This window comes from Tursiops truncatus, chromosome 6 (assembly GCF_011762595.2).
Source record: "Tursiops truncatus isolate mTurTru1 chromosome 6, mTurTru1.mat.Y, whole genome shotgun sequence".
NCBI classification, from domain to species: Eukaryota; Metazoa; Chordata; class Mammalia; order Artiodactyla; family Delphinidae; genus Tursiops; species Tursiops truncatus.
This window is the reverse complement of record NC_047039.1, coordinates 453,098-458,216: the sequence shown is the minus strand read 5'-3', so window position 1 is coordinate 458,216 and position 5,119 is coordinate 453,098.

Below are 5,119 nucleotides of genomic sequence, written 5' to 3'. Positions count from 1 at the left end.
AAAGCGGGGCAAGAATTGCAGAAAACCGATTTCAGGAGGTAGACTGGAATTGCATTGAAAGCATAGGAAAAGAGGCAGAACGTCCACAATGATGCACTTGGCCAAAAAGGGCGTATGCGTTTTTTCCTGAATATATTCAGGAAAAAACGCATACGCCCTTTTTGGCCAAGTGCATCATTGCAAAGGAAATCTGCACTACAATGAAGTCTCACTTCCCCCCGGTCAAAAGGGCCATCTGAAAAAAGTGTAAAATCCAGAAAGGCAGGACAGGCCATGGAGAACTGGGAGCCTTGTTATGCTGATGGGCGGGATGTAAATTGCCAACAGACACTCGGGAGAAGTGTATGGTGTTTCCTGAAACATCTAAAAAACAAAGCAACAGAGCCTAGGGCACTTCCACTTATGGTCCTATAGCTTAGGGAAATTAAAATCAAAAAGACACAGCCACCCCAAAGTTTGGGAACGGCCTCTGTTTACAAGAACCTCGTTTACAGTACAAGTTCAACATCGCAGAAAGTGAAAAATGGATAAAGAAGTTGTGGTATTTACTTACAAAGCAATATCACTCAGCAATGAAATCTATGTCATCAGGCCCTTAGCAGCACAATGAGTGGATTCAGGTATGATGATTCTAACTGAAATAAGTCACACAGAAAAAGAAACATCATAAGATATCAGTAATACACGGAATGTAAACTTGGCTACACAGGAACTGAATTACAGAACAGAACAGGGTCTCAAATTTAGAAAACCAACTTATGCTTGCTTAAGGGGAAAGGTGAGTTGGGGTGCTGCATAAAACCAGAGATTGAAATGAGCACAGATAAAGTTCCTTAAGCCAAATATGGAATAGACAAGAGCTACTCCTTGCTCAACGAAATGGACTCAACACCGCATATTAAACGCCTAAGAATGTACCTGACTAGTAAGTATCTTAAAACCTATGGATTGCTATGTCTCCGAAAGAGAATCAAGCATGTGTACAGGGGCATAAACGCAGCAGTGATAGGATTGGAGAGGTTCGGTGAGCAAATGAAGACCCTTTGAAGTCATATTGCATGGTACCCATTCCACGGGTTTCAACTACCCAGGTTTAAGGTATTCTTCCTTCAGCTAAAACATGCATGTGGAACCCAGAGTATGATCAACCATGTGATCGGGAGACGTGTTCAAATATGTCTCAGTTTTCGTACCCTGGTACTCGGGTGCAACATTCCAGACGCTTTACTAACACTCTCCCCACTTGGAGAGTCAGTCCCTTTAACCTCCTGTTTGGCCCAGTTTGCAATTTCTGCGGAAGATGAACAGGAATAGCGAGAACCAATGAGAGACTAGCTGGAGGTGTCTGGACGGGCAAATTTAACTCTCATTTCCCACCAGGAAGAGGAATTAACCAAAGGCTCAGCGTGCCGTGCCGGAACCAGATTAGGGCCTGAAGCCATCCTGCGGTGTTGCGGCCAGCTCACAAGAAAGCGAGTTGAAGAAAGGAGCTCAGGGGCACTGTAATTCACAAACCTGCAGAGTTATAAATGACAGCTATCGTCCAAAAATAGACTGAAGTAAGGCTGCCAAGAGGACTTGAAAGCGGGGCAGAATTGCAGGAAACCGATTTCAGGAGGTAGACTGGAATTGCATTGAAAGCATAGGAAAAGAGGCAGAACGTCCACAATGATGCACTTGGCCAAAAAGGGCGTATGCGTTTTTTCCTGAATATATTCAGGAAAAAACGCATACGCCCTTTTTGGCCAACCAAGCAAGCTTGCAAAGGAAATCTGCACTACAATGAAGTCTCACTTCCCCCCGGTCAAAAGGGCCATCTGAAAAAAGTGTAAAATCCAGAAAGGCAGGACAGGCCATGGAGAACTGGGAGCCTTGTTATGCTGATGGGCGGGATGTAAATTGCCAACAGACACTCGGGAGAAGTGTATGGTGTTTCCTGAAACATCTAAAAAACAAAGCAACAGAGCCTAGGGCACTTCCACTTATGGTCCTATAGCTTAGGGAAATTAAAATCAAAAAGACACAGCCACCCCAAAGTTTGGGACGCCTCTGTTTACAAGAACCTCGTTTACAGTACAAGTTCAATATCACAGAAAGTGAAAAATGGATAAAGAACTTGTGGTACTTACGTACAATGAAGTATCACTCAGCAATGAAATCTATGTCATCAGGCCCGTAGCAGCATAATGAGTGGATTCAGGTATGATGATTCTAACTGAAATAAGTCACACAGAAAAAGAAACATCATAAGATATCAGTAATACACGGAATGTAAACTTGGCTACACAGGAACTGAATTCCAAAACAGAACAGGGTCTCAAATTTAGAAAACCAACTTATGCTTGCTTAAGGGGAAAGGTGAGTTGGGGTGCTGCATAAAACCAGAGATTGAAATGAGCACAGATAAAGTTCCTTAAGCCAAATATGGAATAGACAAGAGCTACTCCTTGCTCAACGAAATGGACTCAACACCCATATTAAACGCCTAAGAATGTACCTGACTAGTAAGTATCTTAAAACCTATGGATTGCTATGTCTCCAAAAGAGAATCAAGCGTGTGTACAGGGGCATAAACGCAGCAGTGATAGGATTGGAGAGGTTCGGTGAGCAAATGAAGACCCTTTGAAGTCATATTGCATGGTACCCATTCCACGGGTCTCAACTCTCCAGGTTTAAGGTATTCTTCCTTCAGCTAAAACATGCATGTGGAACCCAGAGTATGATCAACCATGTGTACGGGAGACGTGTTCAAATATGTCTCAGTTTTCCTCCCCTGGTACTCGGGTGCAACATTCCAGACGCTTTACTAACACTCTCCCCACTTGGAGAGTCAGCGCCTTTAACCTCCTGTTTGGCCCAGTTTGCAATTTCTGCGGAAGATGAACAGGAATAGCGAGAACCAATGAGAGACTAGCTGGAGGTGTCTGGACGGGCAAATTTAACTCTCATTTCCCACCAGGAAGAGGAATAACCAAAGGCTCAGCGTGCCGTGCCGGAACCAGATTAGGGCCTGAAGCCATCCTGCGGTGTTGCGGCCAGCTCAAAAGAAAGCGAGTTGAAGAAAGGAGCTCAGGGGCACTGTAATTCACAAACCTGCAGAGTTATAAATGACAGCTATCGTCCAAAAATATACTGAAGTAAGGCTGCCAAGAGGACTTGAAAGCGGGGCAGAATTGCAGGAAACCGATTTCAGGAGGTAGACTGGAATTGCATTGAAAGCATAGGAAAAGAGGCAGAACGTCCACAATGATGCACTTGGCCAAAAAGGGCGTATGCGTTTTTTCCTGAATATATTCAGGAAAAAACGCATACGCCCTTTTTGGCCAACCAAGCAAGCTTGCAAAGGAAATCTGCACTACAATGAAGTCTCACTTCCCCCCGGTCAAAAGGGCCATCTGAAAAAAGTGTAAAATCCAGAAAGGCAGGACAGGCCATGGAGAACTGGGAGCCTTGTTATGCTGATGGGCGGGATGTAAATTGCCAACAACCACTCGGGAGAAGTGTATGGTGTTTCCTGAAACATCTAAAAAACAAAGCAACAGAGCCTAGGGCACTTCCACTTATGGTCCTATAGCTTAGGGAAATTAAAATCAAAAAGACACAGCCACCCCAAAGTTTGGGACGCCTCTGTTTACAAGAACCTCGTTTACAGTACAAGTTCAACATCGCAGAAAGTGAAAAATGGATAAAGAAGTTGTGGTATTTACTTACAAAGCAATATCACTCAGCAATGAAATCTATGTCATCAGGCCCGTAGCAGCATAATGAGTGGATTCAGGTACGATGATTCTAACTGAAATAAGTCACACAGAAAAAGAAACATCATAAGATATCAGTAATACACGGAATGTAAACTTGGCTACACAGGAACTGAATTACAGAACAGAACAGGGTCTCAAATTTAGAAAACCAACTTATGCTTGCTTAAGGGGAAAGGTGAGTTGGGGTGCTGCATAAAACCAGAGATTGAAATGAGCACAGATAAAGTTCCTTAAGCCAAATATGGAATAGACAAGAGCTACTCCTTGCTCAACGAAATGGACTCAACACCGCATATTAAACGCCTAAGAATGTACCTGACTAGTAAGTATCTTAAAACCTATGGATTGCTATGTCTCCGAAAGAGAATCAAGCATGTGTACAGGGGCATAAACGCAGCAGTGATAGGATTGGAGAGGTTCGGTGAGCAAATGAAGACCCTTTGAAGTCATATTGCATGGTACCCATTACACGGGTCTCAACTCTCCAGGTTTAAGGTATTCTTCCTTCAGCTAAAACATGCATGTGGAACCCAGAGTATGATCAACCATGTGAAGGGGAGACGTGTTCAAATATGTCTCAGTTTTCCTCCCCTGGTACTCGGGTGCAACATTCCAGACGCTTTACTAACACTCTCCCCACTTGGAGAGTCAGCGCCTTTAACCTCCTGTTTGGCCCAGTTTGCAATTTCTGCGGAAGATGAACAGGAATAGCGAGAACCAATGAGAGGCTAGCTGGAGGTGTCTGGACGGGCAAATTTAACTCTCATTTCCCACCAGGAAGAGGAATTAACCAAAGGCTCAGCGTGCCGTGCCGGAACCAGATTAGGGCCTGAAGCCATCCTGCGGTGTTGCGGCCAGCTCACAAGAAAGCGAGTTGAAGAAAGGAGCTCAGGGGCACTGTAATTCACAAACCTGCAGAGTTATAAATGACAGCTATCGTCCAAAAATAGACTGAAGTAAGGCTGCCAAGAGGACTTGAAAGCGGGGCAGAATTGCAGGAAACCGATTTCAGGAGGTAGACTGGAATTGCATTGAAAGCATAGGAAAAGAGGCAGAACGTCCACAATGATGCACTTGGCCAAAAAGGGCGTATGCGTTTTTTTCCTGAATATATTCAGGAAAAAACGCATACGCCCTTTTTGGCCAACCAAGCAAGCTTGCAAAGGAAATCTGCACTACAATGAAGTCTCACTTCCCCCCGGTCAAAAGGGCCATCTGAAAAAAGTGTAAAATCCAGAAAGGCAGGACAGGCCATGGAGAACTGGGAGCCTTGTTATGCTGATGGGCGGGATGTAAATTGCCAACAGACACTCGGGAGAAGTGTATGGTGTTTCCTGAAACATCTAAAAAACAAAGCA